This window comes from Anolis carolinensis, chromosome 1 (assembly GCF_035594765.1).
Source record: "Anolis carolinensis isolate JA03-04 chromosome 1, rAnoCar3.1.pri, whole genome shotgun sequence".
NCBI classification, from domain to species: Eukaryota; Metazoa; Chordata; class Lepidosauria; order Squamata; family Dactyloidae; genus Anolis; species Anolis carolinensis.
Window position 1 is genome coordinate 153,384,864 of NC_085841.1, and position 23,233 is coordinate 153,408,096.

General features: G+C 39.1%; 1 long non-coding RNA gene across 1 annotated transcript in view; it reads right to left on the reverse strand.

The window, feature by feature from the left end:
- Positions 1 to 20,812, reverse strand: part of LOC134299961 (uncharacterized) — a 44,182-nt gene extending 23,370 nt beyond the window's left edge. The window contains exon 1 of the long non-coding RNA XR_010007214.1: positions 20,636 to 20,812. This is a non-coding gene — a long non-coding RNA (uncharacterized LOC134299961). The remainder of the gene's footprint in view (positions 1 to 20,635) is intronic.
- Positions 20,813 to 23,233: the final 2,421 nt, after the last annotated feature.

A 23,233-nucleotide genomic window follows, 5' to 3' on the forward strand; every position in this document is an offset into this window, starting at 1 on the left:
CAGAGACCTGCACTCTAAGGTTCTGGGACCTCTATGTAGGATATGGATGGATCTTTATTTCTTACCATCCAGAATTGTGTGGCACAATGAGACAGGGCATCTTGAAATTCCATCCTCCACATTTTATGAAAGAGTTACTTCACTCCTTTCCCTAGGCTGGGAGCATTTTTCCTAATCTGATGGGATTTAGGTCTTTATCTAGGGATGGGCTACCACCACACATCACTTTCCGTCTCATGATCATTCTCACTTGGTTTAATAAACTGTGGCTTCACTTCAACCAAGTTTTTTAGTTACCTCTTTATTTGATATCTCTCTGAAAAAAAATACGTTTGCAAGCTTTCTCTCCATAGTTCTCAAACTCCTCCAGCTAACCTGCTGAAAACTGTGCCTTTGGAAAAGTGGCTTGCCCAACAAAGCAATAAAATATTTTGTTCAGTACATTGCACATTATAGCTGTATAGGACTTTACACTGGATCCATTCTGCTGGCACCAGATTTATAAGGGAGACTTCCAGAAATGGCATGATATATTACCTTCAACAATTCTTTGTTTGAGGCATATTCCTCCCTGTATATTTCATCAAGGTACAGGAAATAAAACACCATAAACATAAAAATGAATTTACCAGACAGCTCATCATAGAAAAGCATATTCTTCTTACACAGAGAGCGGGGGGGGGGGGGGGATCTAGATATACATTGTGGCAGCAATGTAAACTGTAAATGAATTTGAAAACAACATTGGTTTGTGCCTCCTGAGAACCAAGATTTTCCCTCTGTTTCTTCCCATTTATTTAGTTGTCTAGGGGGATAAAAATGGCAAATCTGTTGCCTCCCAAATTCAAGAGGACCATGTTTTCCCACGTACATAATAACAGTAAAAACAAAACTGTCAAAAGTTTTTCCAGGGTGTTATTAGTAGTGTAGGATGATGTAGACAGTGTGGCAAGAGCAATGTGGGTTTCCTTCTGTCCTATCCCTTATTAAGGCTGATATGACATGAACGCCTGTCCCTTCAGGTGAGTGTGAGTGTGACAGAGAAAGAGAGCCCTGTCAGGAGTGACAGAAGGAAAGAAATCTACTTTTTATGCCACTAGACAAACTCCTTCTTTCCCTTCCACTTGTTTATGGCTCTAAAGTTCAATATATCTCACTTCACAGAGATGAGTCAATGTTCTCAGACAGCACAGTCAAATATGCCACCCTGGAGGCTTCAGCCTGAAAGAACACATTACAGCATGTGTCACTAGAACGTCAACCCCCATGCTCTAGGAAAAAGCAAACGAAAAGCTGGTATAGCTAACTTTTCCTTCTCATCTGACATGCTGAGAACAAGGTTTACTCATCATTGTTGGTGTTGTTTCTACCAACTCAAACGTGAAATCAAAGTACTTGCAATGTCATTCGTGCTCACACCCAAAAGGAAGATGCCAGACAAAGGTCTTACATAAATGGGGCCATACTTGGCTAGTTAATTGTTAACCAAAGAGCTGCAGTAAATCAGGGCAAATTGGCACAGTACAAGACAACAGCCATCTCTCCTTCATCCCATATTATTGGCAGCCCCCACCCTACCCCATCCTTCAAAAGCGCAATATTTGCAAGCCCATAATTTAGGTGTTCATTTCAGGCAAACTTCAAGAGGGTTCTTTTTCCTTCTCCATAGACTGCAAAGCTCAGAGGGGTGATCCTAGGCAATTTCCAGTGCCCATAAAGTTGACCAACATATTTAAAAATCCCATTCAAATCAATATTCTATCTCCTTAGATAGGTAAAATAGACAAGGTGAAACATCCAGAACAGTGTACAAGATGAAACAGTGCAAAAATGGCTGCAAGATACAAACCTAAACAATTCATAATTAAAACTATATCTAAGTCTGCTGAAGAGTATGCTGACAATGAAGTGCCCCTTTGATCAGCATTAAGCAAAATGATCAACAAGTGGCTTATACCTGTGGAGAGTATGCACCAAAGTTGGTAAATCTGGATCAATAGCCTATAGGGAACACTATTTGTTCTTCAATACAGGTATAATATGATTATGACAGGCCTCTCCTGTGAGCTATATAGCCATTTCAGTCCACTTTATCTGAAACTTCTGAACAAGCCTTTAAGAATAATCCACAGAGAGAGCATTCAACTGATCCAACCACTGCATCAGTTGTTGTGACCAGTCTATTCCTGTTGAGGAATATTAGGTGAGGAATATTGGCATACCAGTCAAAGATGGTAAAATGTGTCTCCAGACATCATAAACATAAAAAAGAACTGTTACAGGTTTCATGTTGTCCTTAGATTGTCTAATTGTTTCTAAAACATAGTACAACCCTCATCAAAATTAATGATTTGCCTATTTTCTAATCTAGACAACTCCCCTGCAGTCTAATGAGCTATGCTTGATAAATACGATGTCTAAACAAGTTTTTAGACAGAGAGGTGCCTCTTGCCATATTACGGACAAGAGGACAAGTATAGGGAATGTTCTCACCTAATCCTTTGTCATATTGGAGGAAGACAAGTCTCATTTTATAAGTACAAACTGGAATTTTCCTATGAAATGCCTTATGCTCTACTGTTGCATTCAAGAGAGCTTAAATATCTTGTTTACTTCTAATGAATGGGGGAACTTGCAAAATTGGCTCAGAATGGTACATCAATACTCGTCCATACCTGATTAGCTTTTTATCCTATGTGGCAACTCCATTGTATACTCAGAGAACCAGTTAAGAGTTGCCAGAAGATATTACCAGAGGCGGACAGAAGTTGCATTTATATCTACACTTTGCACATAGATCCTTTTTTTCTTGCACTCATCACTTCAAGCACATGGTGCTCCTTTTAAAAGCTCCCAATAGGACAATGGTAAAGCTATGTTTTGCCCCAGCCAGAGGTGTTCCCTTTCTTCCAAGTTAAATTTAGTCAGGGTAGCAAAACAAAGATGGGACTGAAGAAAGATTTCCACATGGGTAAAGCAAACAAAGAGATTCCAGAGAAGAGAGATCCCAGAAAAGAGGGGGGGGGCGGGGCGGCTACAGATCCCAGAGGCTCAAGAGAAACCTTCCACAAAGATTGAGATAATTTTTTCACAGAAGCAAGAGAAGCATAAATCTCCAATGCTCCCTTCATCCAGAACCCTTTTTGGAATTTTTGTCACATCTGAGGCTGAGAAAATCTGTGTGTGAAGGCCGCTCACAGTCCACTTAGACTAGTCTGAGGTAGGGAGGGTTTTTAGCACATTTTTGCTGCTATCTTTTCCTGTCTTTATAGTTAAGAAATTGTTGTTTTTGTGTTACCTGACTTCTTTTTCTTTTTGGAGTCACTTTTGAGTTAATTGTCTGTCTTCAAAAGCCTTTAGCTTCAAAGATCCCTTAGAGAGTACCAGGGAGAGCTTCTTCACTAAACCAGCAAGCCCATGCATAGCTTTTGTCAGCAGGGCTTCATGATGCACGAATCAGCATCACGTTTTCCCCTCAGCAACCCCTATACTCAGAAACATGCTCAAGTCTTTCATAACCACGGCTGATTCAGATCTGGTGGTTGTATACCAGTGGTGTATGGATTGCACCATGCTCCATGTATCTTAATGTCTGCCTGCATTGGCTTCATTTACATGTTAAATAGTTCTGAGAACAGAATTACAACCTAAGGCACAGTACAGTACAGTTCCCAGTTTATGGCCCTGGCCCTGACCCTATAAGTAAGAATGGCTCCATTAAAAACAGTGCCCTCAAACCCAACAATAGCAGCAATACTGCTATTTGGAAGTGTGAAAGAATCCCTCCCCCAGAACTCTGTAAAGTTTTGTCTTTGCCAGTTCAAATCCCTGGATGCTTCCATGCATGAGGCTTAAAGCAGTTCTTGCTTCCATCAGGTTTAATATGAATGTAAAGCCTACCTTGGCCATAATGCATACCCACATTACTGATACCTCTTCACTGCCTATTCTTCTGCATTAACAATGGCCAGGCATTCATGGAAATAGCAGGAGAGAGGCTCAGGGGCGATTTAAGTCTCACATATGAAAGCACTCTAAATGCCAACAGACGGATGGGAGGCAAGGGAGATGAAAGGATAACAAGGGAATGGATGTGAGCAAATGCATTTATACACATTTAGGCTTCATTTCAGCAGGAATGAGGATTAGTGGCAATAGTTTCACTGAGGCTTAAAATGGCTCTTCCTTCAATTGGGTTTGTGTAATCTGAATGTAAAACCTACATTGGCCAAATGCTCCTTCTCTCTGTAAGTGCCTCTTCTCCAATTTCTCTTCCTTATTACTGATGAGCAGATATTTTCATAAATATACCTAAAAAGATGATATAGGCAGCACAGAGAGGAAAAAAACCTTCTATGCCATGATTACATCTGAAGCATTTTGCAGATGTGACCCCTTCGTCATAAAAGATACACATGATCAGAGAGCATTTGTTTCTATTTGAGGTCAAGGGGGGTTAAGTCAGTCCATGGACAGACAAAATCATTGAAGTCATTCATACTGTCTTTATTTCATTATTTCAGCTCAGACAGAATGATTTAATTGGACTCATTACCTCAGGAGACAAAGGGCTAAGTAGAATTATTAGGTTAAAGTAGAACAGACATACCAAAAGTACAGGATTTGTTAAACCAACACTTTTTTTCCAATGAGTCTGTCCAAGTCAAGACTTTTTGTTTGCATTTTTAAGTACAGTAGAATCTCACTTATCCAACATTCGCTTATCCAACATTCTGGATTATCCAACACATTTTTGTAGTCAATGTTTCCAATACATCATGATATTTTGGTGCTAAATTCGTAAATACAGTAATTACTACTTAGCATTACTGCATATTGAACTACTTTTTCTGTCAAATTTGTTGTATAACATGATGTTTTGGTGCTTAATTTGTAAAATCATAACTTAATTTGATGTTTAATAGGCTTTTCCTTAATCCCTCCTTATTATCCAACATATTCACTTATCCAACGTTCTGCCGGCCTGTTTATGTTGGATAAGTGAGACTCTACTGTAATTCATCGTTATATTTGGTATTTGTTTTCTTACAAATTTTAGTTCATTAATTTTATCTAGTTATTCTCTATATCTGATATATTTCACCATCATTTCAATTTTCTTCTGAATTTTAGTACAACAGATTTATTTTATGTGAGTCTCCTTTAGTTGAGACTAGCAATTGGATTCAGGCAAAGAGGAGACTGTCTTGTCAATGTGAGCCATGTGGAACAAAAATTGCCCAACTCCAACATGGGCATCATTCATGAAACACTGAATGTTTGCTTCACATAGGAAGCACAGAATTTTCTATGAACCTGGGTTGGCTTTGCTCAACTATACAAATCTGAGTATTCAGTCATATTTTGAAAGCTATGACTGATTTTTCACTTCTTGACTTTCAAATTTCAAATAACTACCTTGAATGGGGCAGGAAAGGCATTTGGTGAAAAATCTGTGTTTTTCTTTGACAAACAGTATATATTATAATAATAAAAACTTAGCATGAACATTTAAAAAGAAAGAAATTCATCTAAGATGCTGTGGCATTTCTCCTGAATGAAATGACAACAGTTTTTATTCAGCAACAGCATTCAAAAAGACGGTTTTGAAAATGATAAAAATCTAAGACAACGAAAGTATATTTTAATTACTCCCCTTTCAACCTAATAGTGATGCATGCAAAATTCACCACTTAGCCAAATCTTCACTAATCTTAGATAATACTTTCCCATGGTTATCTCTGTTAAATCCTTGACCTTGGTAGCTCTTTATATCCTCACTACTTAATGGCGTAGATGGTTTTTTCTTCCATTCTAATTACATATTGTGACTATCTGTACTGTTTGAAATGCTTTTTCTTTTGACTTGACCTTAGATGATGATGATGATGGTTATTATTATTATTATTATTATTATTATTATTATTATTATTATTTCAAAATAAAACTTTAAAAAAACAGGTAGAAAATTTAACTCTGAAACTACACAAAGATTCGGGAAGAAAAAAAAATCTATGTAACTGCATTCTAGATTTCTATAAAATCCATCCCAGTATGGCTTGGATCTCCCCAACTCCATGCTGTTTATTATGTACATGAATTTGCTGGGAAAAACTGTCCAATATGTGCGGGGTCACTGTCAACACTATGCTGATATCACCAAACTCTTATCTAACTTTTCTAACTAATTCTAAGAAAGCTGTTATGCCAGTAATGTTTGTTAGCTATCAGCAGTAAACTGGGCAGGTATCAATAAATTGAAGTTTAATCCAGACAAGACAAACATGTCCTTAGGCAACTAAAAGGCAAATCAGGGAAAATCAGGTCTGGGAAAGCAAGATTCTGTTCACTTTTGGGGCCTCCTTTTCTCAAGGAAAGAGGAAGGAGTGCATTTTGAAGTCATGGGTTTTTTTTTTTGGAGTTATTCAAGTTTAGGCCTTTTGGCATTTTGGAACTATGTCTTAGCAGGCGGCAGTGGAAGCTGGGTCTGGCCTAAGCAGGTGCTTCTCCAAGGAGGGAGAAAGGATGTGGTGATATTTGTGTGCATAAGGATGGATGCATGGAGATGTGTGTGAATGCTGAGTGGAAATGTAACACCCACCCCCTTGTTTGTTAGCCAATGGAACTGTAGGTTGTTTGTGAATCCAATGTAGTTGCATAGAATCTGCATGTCTGTATGTCTCATGTTGTTCTTTGTTGTTCTATAAAGGTTCTGCTATACCTCTCAGACTGAAGTTGCAATAAAAAGAACCTATTCTTCCAAGTTATTGATATGTTATTCATCATATCTGAACATTAGGCTTGGAGTGTAGTGGAAGCTTTTAAACAGAGGCTGGATGGCCATTTGTCAGGAGTGCTTTGAAAGTGTTTTTCTTTCATAGCAGGGGGTTGGACTGGATGGCTCTTGTGGTCTCTCCCAACACTATGATTCTACAATTCTATGTTATGTCTCACAATACAGCACAATGCTATTGTGGGGAATGCTACTCCAGAAGAAATAAGGAAAATGAGTTGTTACATTGTCATGAGCAGTGAGTCCACTTCACGTTTTAGTCCAAACTTTAAAGGTGCTATCCATATAAACAAAGCCTATCTCTCAAACTGTTTCAGCATCTTAATAAGTCCTCGGAAGAAGGATTAAAATTTAGAGTAGATATACTTCCCTACTGCTATCAGAGGTACCTACCTAATCTGGCAGAAACGTTGCTTTGGGACATGCCTAGACGTTAAGCCCTTAGTTGCCCAGCCTCCAACTAAGTGGCTCTTTCCTCTGCTGTAAAGAATTTCTTTCTAGGGTTCTATCTGACTGTACAGGGAAAGGCAAACCTACCTCACAACATATATGTTGGAGAGGAGATATGTTCTCCATCTGGACCTGGACCTTTATGCTTGCATGCATGGGTTTGCCCAAGATCTTGTTCTCCAAACCTGCCAAACTGAGTCAGCCTAACAGCCAGAGATCTGAGCTTGCTAGTTGCTCTACTTATGGATTTCTAGGAAAGTAGCTCAAATGAGACATAGAGAAGCCTTGGTAGTCTTCATTACAGCATCCAGTTGTGGTCAGCATTTATCTGAGGATGACTATCCTACTTTCTACTAATTTATGAAGTTCCTACTTGCTATTGCTTTGCAGTCTTTTCTCTGAATTCAGAGAGCAATTTTGTGTAAAGCTCACCAGTAGGATTTGTATTACACTGAACAGTAATCTATTCCACCCCAGGAGATAAGACTAGATTGCATAAATTGTCTTAATTTATGAGCTCCATTCAGTTGGGAAAACACCTAAGACCCAAGTCTGGATGCAAATACCATGTGTTCTCTCTGAATTTGAAGTTTTCCAGTGTTTAAGGCTAAAAGCTTGTTGTTTTCCATTTGCCCACAACATGAGGTAGTCTCCTGAGATTTTCCAAGTTGATTCTGCACACAAGAGAACCAGTTAGCGCTAGATTAATTTGTAATTTAATCACAAGGACCAATCTTTCAGTGACTTAAAGATTTTAGAATCAATATTTAATAAAGATAATGCTTAGTATGCCCTACACAGACTGAAGCCATTATTTCATTTGAAACAACGGAAATTACGTCTGTCTGCAATACCTTGATTAGTTTTGTCGCAAAAGAGATCGAGTAGGAGGCCTTCTCCAAAACACCCTGACTCTCTTGCTGCCGGGTGAATATGGACTATTTTAAATGTTTTGACACCATTTCTAAAACACAGTACTAGTTGTGATGTGAAACACCTATGAAACAAAGCAAAAGTGAAGTTCAGTACCCTGTCCTATGGCCTTGGATCTGGTTGTTTGTCCGAACATTATCTCTTTTTGTTCTCACAACAGTTTTATGAGGTGGTAAAGGTGTGAAATAGCTCCCTAATGCCATCTAAGGAACTTCATGGGGAAGTTCTGATTTCAAAGTAATTGTTTGTGAACAAAACTTAGCCATCTTGGTTTTGTATTAAACAGAGGGTCCACATTTGGATAAGGCTTTCACTAGCATTTTAATCAAAGATAAAACAAAACCCACAACTCAAGAAATATACATATGGTAGGCCTAATACTAGTTAGAATCCTGGTTTAAGGCTTCCCATCTAGCTACTATGGGCTTACATGTGTAAGATTGCATTTAAAGAAAAACCAACAGGATCTAAGCCTTCCCAACAACACATGTACAATGGGACACCTGCATACTTACTCATGAGTATAACTAAAATTTTTAGCTTCAAGCTTTGCATTCAATATAACATATGGTTTAATGTCAACAGCATATGCTTACAAAGTGCTCAACAATGTTCAAATGAGCCTAGCCACCCATGGTGCTATGAAAACCATCCAAATTCTTTTTCCTTAAGTACAATGCCAGTAAATATAGTACATTGAGATTGCAGTCTTTGGCAAGAATGGTAAGTCTAGTGAACTCCTCATGATACATGCATATGGTAAGATTATGTTTCTCTTGACTAAGGACATTTTGACAACCACTCCCTTCTCCTAGGTATCAAACATTTATCAACCTATTTTAATGTAAACTCTGTCCTCTGGGTGTAGGAGACATCATTCATCAAGCAAAATATTGCAAAAAGTTAGGTGGGAAGGGAATGAGAAGGGAGGAACAAAAAAAAAAAGAAAGCAAAATCAGACTTGATCTCAAAGCTATTGTGTCCTCATTCTGTCCTGAGCTGTAATGACAATGTTAAAACGTGTCTCTATTTGGCACTAGCATTAATACAACATTAAATTCATTCTAGCCTTAAATTTGCAATTTAAAAGAGCTCTCCATGGTACTGGATCCATTCTGTGCAGTTCCTTGAAAGTTCAGGCAGAAATAGGGAGCAAATTCATCATGCAACTGACCTGTTCCCTTATGTGGGCCTAACAGGTTATGCACTTGCCTTAGGTTGCAGCTGGATGGCCACTCTTCTTGCTCTGAATAAAGAAGCAAGTTCTTTTTTTGGCCCCTTGTTATTATTTACATAAAGTCCAGGAATTATTTATTCAGACCCGTCTCCATTGTATATGTAACACTCAGACTTCATAACAGATGGAGAACAAGAACCCTGAAAATATCCATAATATTTTGTTGGGAGTGGAATTTGTAACAGAGATATCTTTATGTTTCCCATTCTCATATGTGAAAAAAAATCTTTTTTTGGTGTATTCTTACTTAGAATATGAGATCATTTTATGATGAATTATATGAACAGTTTCTGTGAAAACTTCATTTGCTGCATCCTTTTGAAAAAGTAGAAGCATTCAATGGATTTTTCCCCATCTTATTCAGAAAGGAGCTTCTTTTGTGCTCTCTCTCCATTTGTGTGTGTGTGTGTGTGTGTGTGCGTGCGCGCACGCACGTGTGTGTGCAAGAAACACAGATTCAGACTGAGAGAAGAGATTTGGTTCACAAAGCGGAAAGTTATTAGTTTTGTGCAGAGGCTCAAATTGCAGAAACTTTTATTTAAAAAAATAAGACAAGTGAGAACCCAGTTTTCTCTCTATTATTCAATTGGTTTGTTTATTTTTCAAAACAAATTGTATTGAAATGCTCTTTCATCAAGAATTAGATGAGTTTTTTTTTAGGGGGGGGGAATATTCTACACCTCCCTCCCAACAAAATATTAATTTAGTATTAGATATATGATTTGGAGTTTATAGTTTTGTTGCTGTTGGTAATCATTTTTAAATTCATTGTCATTTGATTTTACATTGATTTTGATTGTGTTTTTATTCTTATAAATTGTCTGGGAGGACCACATGAATACAAAAAACAGCATACAGATAGGCCTGTGCGATCAATGAAGAAAATGTTTCAATACTCATTATGAAATTAGGGGGTAGGAAAATTGTTTCTAAAATGTTCTGAAATTTGATGGGGTCTGTATCATAACTATAATGAGTTAACTATTTTTTCATTACTTTTCATTAAGTAATTAATTGTGCCAATGGGGAAGATTCAGGGGTACCTTTCTCCCTCATTGTTAGAGCTATCAGCTTGAAGTTATAGAACACAATTACCACTGCTAGCCCATCAAGTTGCAGAACATTTCACTCATTCTCAGATAATAATAATCTATATATATAAATGAGTGATGGCATCACGGCGACCAACAAAACAACAAAACTACAGGCCCCCCAACCTCGAAATTTGACAACACAACCCATCATCCACGCCTCTAGGTTGATACAACAAAAAGAAAAGAAAAATAAAGTCCTAATTACAGGGAAAGGAATAATTGTTTTTATCCAATTGCTGCCAGTTAGAGGACTAATCTCTGCCCACTTGGTCTCCTAGCAACCAACTCAGCCCAGGGGACAGGCAGACTTAAGCCACGGCCTCTTCCACAGATTATCTAATTTGCACTGGATTATATGGCAGTGTAGACTCAAGGCCCTTCCACACAGCTATATAACCCATTTATAATCTTATATTATCTGCTTTGAACTGGATTATCTTGACTCCACACTGCCATATAATCCACTTCAGTGTGTATACAGCTGTGTAGAAGGGGCCACATACTTCGCCACAGCAACGCGTGGCCGGGCACAGCTAGTAATAATAATAATAATAATAATAATAATAATAATAATAATAATAATAATAGACTTTATTTATATACCGTCCTATCTCCTCAAGGGACTCAGGGCGGTTTCCAATACAACAGAAAACATACAAGTTTAAAACGTACAGCAATTAGGACGTAATACCACATGGACATATAATCAGTTAACAAAGATTCAAAACCTAATGACAAAAACTCCATCAATAAACCCAAGTAGAGTGACCAGAATTCAGCATTGGAGTGGCCAACTATAAGGTGCTAGACATGTCAGGTGCTACAATACAAAGTAGGCAAGGAAGTGGGTAAAGTGCTAAGCGAAAGCATAGCTGGGAGGCCTAAGGGAGGTCTACTCAAAGATCTGTTGAAACCACCAGGTTTTCAGATCTTTACAAAACAAGGATACAGTGGGGGCTTATCTGATCTCTCTGTGAAGGGCATTCCAGAGCTGGGGAGCCACCACCGAGAAGGCCCTCTCCCTCGTCCTCGCCAACCGTGCTTGTGACAGTGGCGGGAGTGAGAGGAGGGTCTCCCCGGAAGATCTTAGTGTTGTAGTTGGGCCAAGGGGCATTAATGGTTCTATGGGTGAAACAGCTGGAAGGAGAAAAAGGGCTAATAGAGAGCAGGTGCTTGATGAAGAACAACAAGTAAAGCGGGTCCGGGAAATACTTATGGCTCCTTCAGAGGATGAGATGTTTTATGGGTTTTCTAGTGATGAGGAGTCCATGCTGGAGGATGATGGTTTCACAGAGAGTAGAGGAACTAAAAGGTCTACTCGAGAGCAGGAGTTGGATGAGGAAAGAGAAAGGAAAAAGATCTGGGATATACTCACTGCTCCCACGGATGAGGAGACATTTGAGGGGTTCTCTGGGAATGATGGTTCTGGGAGTGAGATGGAGAATGTTGATTGGACTCAAGTAAATGTGGATGATGAGCCAGCTCATGGAGCTGCATCAGGGGATTGGCAAGCCTCTCATACTTCTGGGACATGGGGAGATCTAAGTCTTGAACGAAAATGGAGTGACTGGAGGGATGAAAGGCGAGGCCCACAAATGAGATCAAGATCAGCTGTGGATGATGAGGACAGGGTGGAGGCCTCATCAGCATCGGACTCCGATGAGTAAGTTAAAAGTGGAGTTTCAAGAGCTATTGCCTTGCAGAAGGCAAGGTGTTGTTTTGGGGATATTGCTTTGTCGCTGCCTGTTCTCCTTGGGTCCTGGCTGTACAGCTTCCTGATTATCCGGATTGAATCCTGCTTCGGTGTTCCTGGCTTCTGACTCCTGTTCGGCTCCTGACAACAACGTTTCCAGTTTGGCATTTCCAGTTTGGCATTTCGCTTTGGCGTTCCTACTCCGGTGTTTCCAGTTTGGCGTTTGCATTGGCGTATCTGCTCCAGTGTTTCCAGCTTGGCGTTGGCTTCAGCGTTCCTGCTCTGGCGTTTCCAGTTTGGCGTTTGCATTGGCGTTCCTGCTCTGGCAATTCCAGTTTGGCGTTCGCTTCAGTGAGCCTGCTTCAGCATTTCCAGCTTGGTGCTTGCCTCGGCATCCCTGCTTTGGCGCCCCTGTTTTGGCGTTTCTACTTCGGCGTTTCTGGCTACTGAACCCGGTCCGTTTCCTGACTACGTCTGTGTTTGCTCCTGGCTTGGTGTCTCTAGTTTTCTCCTTTGGTCTCTGAACCTCGGCCTGGTTTTCGACTACACTTTTGTTTGCTGCCTTTTGGGAGCTCCTCTCTAACCCTTTGAACCACAGCATTACATGGTGTCAGCTTTGGAGGCATTTGTGTTATGTTTGATGCAGATTATCAAACCAGATAATCCGGATTATCCTTTTGTTCTTGCTTTTTGACTTCTTTTGAACTAAGACTTTTACCTTTTAAAAGAAACACTGGAGTTAAGTGTTTTTTTGAGTTTAAAACATCATTTAATAAACATTTAAGAACTTTTATTGTGTGTGTGGCTCTTTAAGAGGCGGCTGTATCACAACACTTAGAGCACGCACCGGTTCATAGGGGGAGATGCGATCACAGAGATAGGCTGGTCCCGAGCCATATAGGGCTTTATAGGTCATCACCTGCCCCTTGAATTGGGACCAGCATTTTATTGGCAGCCAGTGGAGCTGCTTTAGCAGAGGTGGTGCATGCTCCCTGTAATTAACTCCAGTTAGGAACCTGGCTGCAGATCTCTGAACCAGCTGAAGTTTCTGGGCTGTCTTCAAGAGCAGCCCCACGTAGAGAGCACTGCAGTAATCCAGTATGGATGTGACTAGGGCATGGACCACCGTGGCCAAGTCAGACTTCTCAATATATGGTCGCAGCTGGTGCACAAATTTTAATTGTGCAAAAGCCCTCCTGGCCACTACTGACATCTGAGCATCAAGCATCAGCAATGAATCCAGGTGGACCTCCAAGCTACGGACTTGTGACCTCAGGAGGAGTGTAACTTCATCAAGCACAGGTTGCCACCCAATATCCCGAATGGTGCCATGGCTGACCAGGAGGATCTCTGTCTTGTCTGGATTGAGCTTCAATTTGTTAGCCCTCATCCAGTCCATCACATCTGTCAGGCACCGGTTTATGGTCTAGGAGGCTTCCTTGAAGTTTGGTGGAAAGGAGTACTAAAGTTGGATATCATCCGCATAGAGATCGCACTGAACTCCAAAACTCTGGATGAACTCACCTAGTGCTTTCAAGTAGATGTTAAAAAGCATGGGGGATAGAACGGAGCCTTGCGGAACCCCACTGATCAAAGGCCAGGGGTTCAAGCAGGCGTCACCCAGCTTCACTAACTGGATACAATCCTCCAGGAAAGAGTGGAGCCACTGCAAGGCAATGCCCCCAAAACCAATTCCTGCAAGCTGTCCCAGAGGGATATCAAGGCCGATGATATCGAAAGCCGCTGAGATATCCAGGAGAACCAACAGGGACACACTCCTCCTGTCTAGCTCTCTGCGGAGGTCATCCACCAAGGTGACCCAATATTCATACATCAACCGATTTTTGGGAATTTTTAAAGGTTTTGACAAAAAATCTTTTTAAAAAGCCACAACAGCCATTTTATTGATTGTCTCTCATATTAACCAATATAACTTCAATTTAGAGATTTCTTCGAAGCTCAGCACTGATTTACTTACTTGCATTGCAGTATCACTCAGTCCTCCTCTATAAGTATAATTTATATGCTTTATTGAGATTATTTTCTCTATGTATTGTAATTTGTCCTTTTGATCTGTTTGTTTTGATTATACTTTTTGGATTGTAAGTGTGATTGATATGATGTATATTGTTTTTCCTTGTTATAAGCTGCCCCGAGTCTCCGAGGGAAGAGGGGGCGGGGTACAAACAAAGCATTATTATTATTATTATTATTATTATTATTATTATTATTATTATTATTATTTGCAAATTCAAAAATGTATTGGAAATCTCTTCCCTATCCTAGTTGGGACTTTTTTATGCTAGGCAGAATTTCTGAGAAATGTAGTTTAGGGCAGGGCTTTTTTAATTCTCTGGCATAGGGCCTCTCACCTTCCCAAACTACATTGTCAACAAGCAATATCTGCTGATATTTTCTTTTCTACATGAACACTGAAGGTATTTTTAAAGGTATATGCATAATTATTCAAGGTGCAGAGCAATCTGCATGCACTCATGTCTTTTAGGAAGCAGCTGAAGACCTGGCTGTGGGACCAAGTTTTTGGCCCATCCTAAGTCATGAGTTAGGAGCTCCCGGTGGTGCAGTGTGTTAAAGCACTGAGCTGCTGAACTTGCAGACCAAAAGGTTGTAGGTTCAAATCCGGGGAGCAGAGTGAGCACCTGCTGTTAGCTCCAGCTTCTGCTGACCTAGCAGTTCAAAAACATGCAAATGTGAGTAGATCAATAGGTACTGCTCCAATGGGAAGGTAACAGTGCTCCATGCAGTCATGCTGGCCATATGACCTTGGAGGTGTCTATGGACAACGCCAGCTCTTCAGCTTAGAAATGGAGATGAGCACCAACCCCCCAGAGTCGGACATGATTGGACTTAACATCAGGGGAAACCTTTACCTTTAAGATATGAGTTGATATGACCTGATGGATTCTGTGAATTAATATTAAGTCCAACATGGACTGGCTCTGACTTTGGTTTGAAACTGCCCCTGTTGTAAAGGTCACATGGTTTTGATTGTTTTAATTTGATTTGGATACCAGCTTTTAATTGTGTTTTATGTTTGGTTTTACTACATGTTGTATTATATGTGGCATTTAATTCTGCCATTGTGTAAGACCGCTCTGGATCCCCCTTGGGGAGAAGAGCGGTATATAAATTAAATAAATAAATAAATATCTAGCTTTCAATTTGGCAACCCTAATTATGGATCATGTCGCTGAAATAAGTGAGATAGTAGCTTAGAATTGGAGCACCCACACCAGCTATAATGCGGCTTGTAAACATTCTTAGTAAATGTGTTGTCCTAAAATAGATAATTAGAATGCAAAAAATATTTAAATGATGTAAACATTGAAAACATTATGACTAGTAGTTTCCCCTTTATGTGATTTAAATTCAGCTGAGCCAAATAGATTGGAAGACAGCGATAATTAAATTCCTTCGTGATGTGGGCATCATATGCCAAATATGAGCCTAAAGCTAGATTTCCTAGTGGCATTATAATCCCCAGAAAATACTGTGTTGGTTGTATCTGTAGCAATTTCTGCTATGCAAAGAGCTTCCAAACTAAATTTTGCCCTCTAATTTAATGTGGGAGTTTTGCTTCCAAATCACTTTTAAAGTCTTCCAGCTGCACATTTGCTTGGTTTATGATCACTGCATTGCTTTTTTGGTTCAATTAAATAAGAAAGAGGAAGGGAGAGAGGTAATTCAAACATAAAATAGAAAAGGACTTCTTCCTAGAAATCATAGGAAACTTTCTATAAGCCAGATAAATAGTCTCTAGATTGTATTATAGACTTTGTGGGGGGAAAGGAACATTCTAGCTCAATAATCATGGGTTTAATTAATGACGCTGAATGTATGCTAAGAAATTGTGATTGTGTCTGATGCCTTCCCTACACTGACCTCTCTGTGACCACCTTTCCTAACACAGAATCATAGAACTGGAGGGTTGGAATGCTCATTCAATCCAACCCTCCACCATGTAGGAATACATAATCAATGCACTCCCAACAGATGACCATCCAGGAGAGAATACTTCTGGAACATGGCCACACAGCCCGAAAGACATACAACAACCCATCCAGTCACTGTTTAAAATTTTCCAAAGAAGGATAGAAGAGTGCATTTCAACTAGGTAACAACCACGCTACCAGGTAAGGGGCAGCACCTTCTGTAACTCTCTCTTCATTAAAGAGACAGCCACTGTCTCCAGCTCTCCATGTAATGTGAGAGATAGAGCTGGAGATCTCAAGGAGAATTCAAAAAAATTATTGCCCAATCCCTTTCTTCCAGAATCAGTGGAATTCCACAGACTGTGAGTTTGCAACAAACTCAGTGGCTAAATCCATTCATGAACACCACTAGAATAAACCTATGTAATCAATAACATAGTTGTTGATTTAATAAAACATATCAATTGAATTGATCTCATGTGAGCGAAACTGGATTTAGCCCACTGTGTATCAGACACTTAACCTAGGGTCCTTCTACACAGGCATTAAAATCTGAGAGAAAACAGGATAGAAAGGGTGGGGGTAGCTAGATGACGCTGAAAATTTGTGCTGAATTGCATCATTGGCTGCAAAACACAGGTTAAAAAGATGTGCTTAAAATCAGAAATTGGCCAAAAAAACGTTCATATTCGCATCTCTATATATCTCTGCATTCAAGAAAAACATGGGACTTCATTGTGAAGTGCTGATGGAACCATGGACACACAGGTGGCTAAATGGAAGCACACATGGAAGCAATTCCCATGAAAATTCTCTGCAACCATAAATTTGTTCTCATATTTATGAAATTCAACAGAGCTTGAATTTGTGGGCACCAACATGGCAGACAAGTTGACCCCAAAGGGAAGCAGGGTTCAAGAGGGCAAATGGAAGGGCAGCAGGAGAGTTAGGAGAGATAGAGACAAGAAATCTGCTTGTGTGCACATTTATATATCCTCATCAGCACTTATGAGGTCCAGAACATCTCAGATACTAAATAAAAAATGAAAAGAAAACATACGGCCGATGTCTCACATCTATTTTGCAGATTTCTAAAAGCTATCCTTTCAGGATGCCAGGGGACTATTTGGTGGGACTGACAGATCCATGTTTGGACTTGCTTTCAGATACTGCGATTTTTGCCCCACTCCTTTGTCTCATATTATGAGGTGGTCTGGAAGGGCTTCTAGCTACCCTAAGATAATTTTTATCTCTCTCCACATGGTAGTACTGTAACCCATAATTAGGTGAATATGCCCTATTCAGATAAGGGCATATTCACCTAATGACCAACATGTTATGACTGTCTTAGAAACACAGAAAAATATTAAAAGATCTATTTTTTCTTTAAAAATATGGATCTGCCAAACTTATAAGTATACTAGAATGTATTGTAAGCCAGCACCCGCCATTTTCATAATTTACACTAAGATTTGTAACTGAGAAATGCACACTACCAAGAAAAATATCCACATAAATGCATTCAAAACATAACTCTGTCTAAATCAGTATGCATTGCAAATGGATCTTGTAGTACCTTCGAGACTCAGTTAGTCTGTCAGTTATGGAGGAAAGTCTACATAAACATACATTACATAAAGGGAAAATGCTTGCCTAAAAGTATGAACAGTAGAAAAGGCACAGAGAAAGCATGCCTTTAAAAAAAAAAAGCAAATATGTGTTAATTTTCATGGTGACATTTTTGGACATATTTCACCCACTACTAAATGGGTGTGAATGCAAGCTGAGACAATTGCAGTTAAGGAAATGGAAAATGGGACAAAAGCTAAATATATGTATTTGCCCATCTATTTAAACCATGACAGTGGACCTGTATGTCAAATGGAATTAGAAAAACCTGTAGCTTTCATGTGTTTATAGCTTCAAATAAGCATGCACTTTCTTTTTCATGAGACATTCTGGTTGGTATTATATATTCATTCTACAAACATATTCTTTGAACATGTTCAAAACCATGTTAAAAAAAACCACACTCAACCTATCATATTCTTATCCATGAACAACACAGTCAAGTCAGCTGTAGACCTAGTACTAATGCCAATTTAAAAATGTCATCCCATTTTTGGATGTTATCCAGCACGACAGAGATTTTCTGCAGAAGGGAACTTTATGAACTGTGCAGATGGAATATGGAAGCAGCTGTAATTCTCCTCTTCCAATAATACTCCTCTTCCAATAACATACCCTCAGTCTATAATGACAAACTTTGGTTTTGGTTGGATAGCTTCCATGATCTTTCCTCAAGGGTTCAACAGAGTAGAGTAAATTAAGCTTGCTCACACATTTGCAGCAAATGTGCTTCCTTCATTCAGTTTGTCATCTCCAGTGATGCTCCCCACTATTCCTAATTTCATACACTGCTCACCTTGTTACCACTCATCTCGTTGGCCTATTTTCTCGGTGCTTTCAGACATTTTATGCATGATTGCTTATGTCTTGTTCACAGATAGTTTCTGGCTCTGCCAGAAATTTCATCTCCATACCACACTCCATTTCCCATCTAAAGCATTCTAAATTCATTTCCACAACATTTTCTCTCAGATGGGAACCAAAACCAGGGAGGGACTGCAAGAGATGAAACAATAGTGTTAGAAGCAAAGGTGTTATTCAAAGGCACTGGACTCCTATTTGAGAAAAAAAACATTCCACGTTGCAAGCAACCTTACTATTTTTCGTGTTACATAGGACCATTTTACACCTGGAGTGCTTTATAGTGATATACAATACATAATTAAATACATCATATACTGCCTTTAGCAAGACATTGATATTGGCTGGAGGACTCCATGGGAACAAGAACAGGAGTGGAAATGGTTGGTTCAGTGAAAGCCTAGATGGATCCCATAAGGTGGCAAAACTCAATGTACAGTGTTCCCTCGCTACTGTACATTGTACAATAGGACTGTGGACTATTTCCAGAACTGCAACAAGAACACTATTCCTCTTAATTGGATATTAGTGCCTGTTATTATTTGTTTGTTTAGAAATCTATGACTCCCTAGTGTATTAACCCAGCATTGACTGAATAGCTACCTTTTTGATGCAGTGCAGAAAATCAGTATTGAACGTGCCTGAGATTTTTTTTTAACTTTTCCTGCCAATCTTCTTTGTATAAATACAGAGACTGTGGCTGCCTGTTGCTTAATAAATGCTCATAGTCAGGAGATTGTCTGCCTCCTTTTCTGACTCTTTGTATCTCATGTTGCCCATAAAGTAATAAACTAAACCATCACAGTCAGTTGATAATTGGGGCACATTAGGGGTGGGTGGGTCTGATCCATTTTTGTTTCAGGATAAACCCTTTTTAAACAGGAAACATTCAAAAAGTGATATTTTTCTGTCATAAAGATGTCTGTATTTATCACATATCTATGTATCTAATTTCCTGAATGGAACTTTTGTATATCAATCCCTACTATCATGGAAAGTGCTTTTCTGGGTTTAAGGCAACTTACTGAAGCTCAAAACATAGCAAGAATTCCACCCACTTACCCACCACCAAGGTCTCAAACCTCCTATACTCCAGTGCTTGCCTACCATGATGTAATAGAAGCAAAGCAGTGACTTTCAAATACAGAGATGCAAGATGGCTGGCTGATTTTAACGTTGAGAAATAATATTTTTCATAAGAAACCAGAAAGCCTATTGATAGGACCCAGAATTAAAGGCTGCCAATGCAGGTTTTGATTTATTTGTTTATTCCATTATTTCACTACACTTCCCTTGTGAACACTGCTACACTGTGACACAATCTGGACACAGTGTAGCAGTATTCGCAAAGGAAGTGTAGTGGGGGCATGGGAGTTCAATGAAGTCAAAAGCTGAGCTTTTACATTCCCTGCCTGAAATGTCCTCCTAGTCCCTCGATCCCCATTTCCAAAGACGAACAAAGTACAGTATGAACATTTGATTAGGTTTAGCCAAAGCAAATGTATTGACATGTATATACACTTACAGAAAGTTTAACTGATAGAGCATAAGCAAAGGCAAGTAGCAAGCATTTTTACAAGACATCAGAGTCATTACTACACAGCTATTGCCCACAGAGGTGTTCTACATTTGCAAGGTTGCCTGTTCACTTTAGCTGGAATAACTGTCATCTTTCCTCTCTTTGGGTGCACCCACACTGTCAAATAAATGCAGTTTGACACCTCTCTAACTGTCATCGCTCAATGCTATGGGATTCTGTGTGCAGTAGTTTGTTGAGGCATCAGCACTCTTTGGCAGAGAGAGCTAAAGATCTTATAAAACTACTACCGTGTTTCCCCTAAAATAAGACCTCTCCAAAAAATAAGACCTAGTAGGGGTTTGGGGGATTGCCAAATATAAGGCCTCCCCTGAAAGTAAGACCTAGCAACTAAGGCTGCAGTAGAGTTCCATTGTGAAGCATGGCTGCAGGGCAGAACCAGCACTCATACACACCGGAGGGAGGGAGAGAAACTGCTTGCTTTCTATGCCTCCCTGGCTGGCCTTGCCTTGCCTGTCCCCCAGCCGCCGCTTGAAGAACCTTCCGTCACTGCTGCTGCGCTGCTGTTTCCTCCTTCAGAGACAAGGCTCCATCCTAGCCATGCTCCCTTTGCCCCCAAGGCTTCGGATTGGCTCCTGGTGCCAGGGCAAGGGAGGGTGGGAGGGAAGGAAGAGGGCTTGAACACCCTTTCTCCTTCTTAAAGGTACAGGATGCATTGGGATTCTCTTCTCATTCTTATTCCTATCCTATGCCATGAAACTTATTATTTTATACTATTATTCTATTACCATATTATTATCATCATATTCTGTTATATCCCATTATTATATTCTCCTATTAATATATTTATATCATTATATTCTATACTATTATTCTATTCTATTATCGTATTATTATTATATTATTATGCTATTCTGTTATTATTATTATATTCCATTTTATATTATTCTATTAATATATTGTATATCATTCTATTCTATTCTATTATTATATTATTATATTATTATGCTATTCTGTTATTATATCCCATTATTATATTATGCTATTAATACCATATTATTATCATATTCTGTTATTATTATATCCTATTATTATATTATCTCATTAATATATTGTATGTCATTATATTATTATATTATCATATTATTATTATAGTATATTATATTATTCATCATTTATGATTACATTGAAACTAGAATAGAGAGAAATCATTGTGGAAACCTTGTGAAACCTAAACTGCAAGAGGTACCATAGATTGTTGTACATGTAAATAATGGTAGTAACAAGAAATTCTTGATAGGATTCACAGTTTGTCTGGTTATGCTGGTTTGTGATGACAACTACTTTACAGTATATAATAAATGTTCATTTGGTTGTTCAACAATAAATGTGAGCTCTTCTTCATGGAAAAATAAGACATCCCCTGAAAATAAGACCTAGTGCATCTTTGGGAGCAAAAATTAATATAAGACCCTGTCTTATTTTTGGGGAAACAGGGTAGCTGTGCCCAGCCACGCGTTGATGTGGCGTTGCCTGGTGGTGTCGGTGAGAACTTGTTGAGGTAGTGGTGGTATTGAATGTCTGTTGTATGGTTGTCTTTATGTTTAGTATGCATTTGGTTGTTTGTGTACTGTGAAAGTGGTGAGGGTAGAGGGGGTCTATGTCCCTGTGTAGTATTGTATAGTATTTATACGTTGTCCATGTGTTGTAAATGCTTGGATTGTGTCCTGCTGCATAGTAGAAAGGGTTGGGCTGGATGGCCCTTAGGGGTCTCTCCAAACTCTTGGATTCTATGCTTCTATCATCATCATCATCATCATCATCATCATCATCTTCATCATCATTATTATGTAGAGGCTGGATGGCCATCTGTCAGGAGTGCTTGGATTGTGTCCTCCTGCATGGTAGTATTGGGTTGGACTGGATGGCCTTTAGGGGTGTCTCTTAACTGCTATGATTCGATGTGTATTATTATTGTGCAGATATTGGATGGCCATCTGTCAGGAGTGGTTGTATTGTGTCCTCCTGCATGATATAAGGAAGTTGAACTGGATGAGCCTTAGGGGTATCTGCTAACTATAGCATTGTATGATATTCTTCTTCTTCTTCTTCTTCTTCTTCTTCTTCTTCTTATTATTATTATTATTATTATTATTATTATTGAGAGGCTGGCTGGCCATCTGTTGGGAGTGCTTGGATTGTATCATCCAATGGCAGAGTTGGGTTGGACTGGATGGCCTTTAGGGGTCTCTCCTAAGTGTCTGATTCTATGATTCAATTTGTATTATTACTGTGCAGATCTTGGATGGCCATCTGTGAGGAGTGTGTGGTTTGTGTCATCCTGCATGGTAGAAGGAAGTTGAACTGGATGATCCTTAGGGGTGTCTCCTAAACTTATGATTGTATGATATTATTATTATTATTATTATTATTATTATTATTATTATTATTATTATTGTTATTATTATTGAGAGGCTGGGTGGCCATCTGCTGGGCGTGCTTGGATTGTGTCCTCCATGGCAGAATTGGGTTGGACTGGATTACCTCAGTAATTATTTCATATTACAGTAGAATCTCACTTATTCAATATTCGCTTATCCAGTGTTCTGGATTATCCAACGCAGTCTGCCTTTTAGTAGTCAATGTTTTTGTAGTCGATGTTTTAAATTCATTGTGATATTTTGGTTCTAAATTTGTAAATACAGTAATTACAACATAGCATTATTGAGCATTGAACTACTTTTTCTGTCAAATCCAACGTTCTGCCGGCCTGTTTATGTTGGATAAGTGAGACTCTACTGTATATTTATAATCTTATATTATCTGCTTAGAACTGGATTATATAAGGCCCCTCCTACACAGCTGTATAAAATGCACACTGAAGTGAATTATCTGGCAGTGTGGACTCAAGATAATTCAGTTCAAAGCAGATAATATAAGATTATAAATGGGTAATATAGCTGTGTGGAAGGGCCTTGAGTCTACACTGCCATATAATCCAGTTAAAATCAGATAATCTGTATTTTATAGGCAGTGTGGAAGAGGCCTGAGGC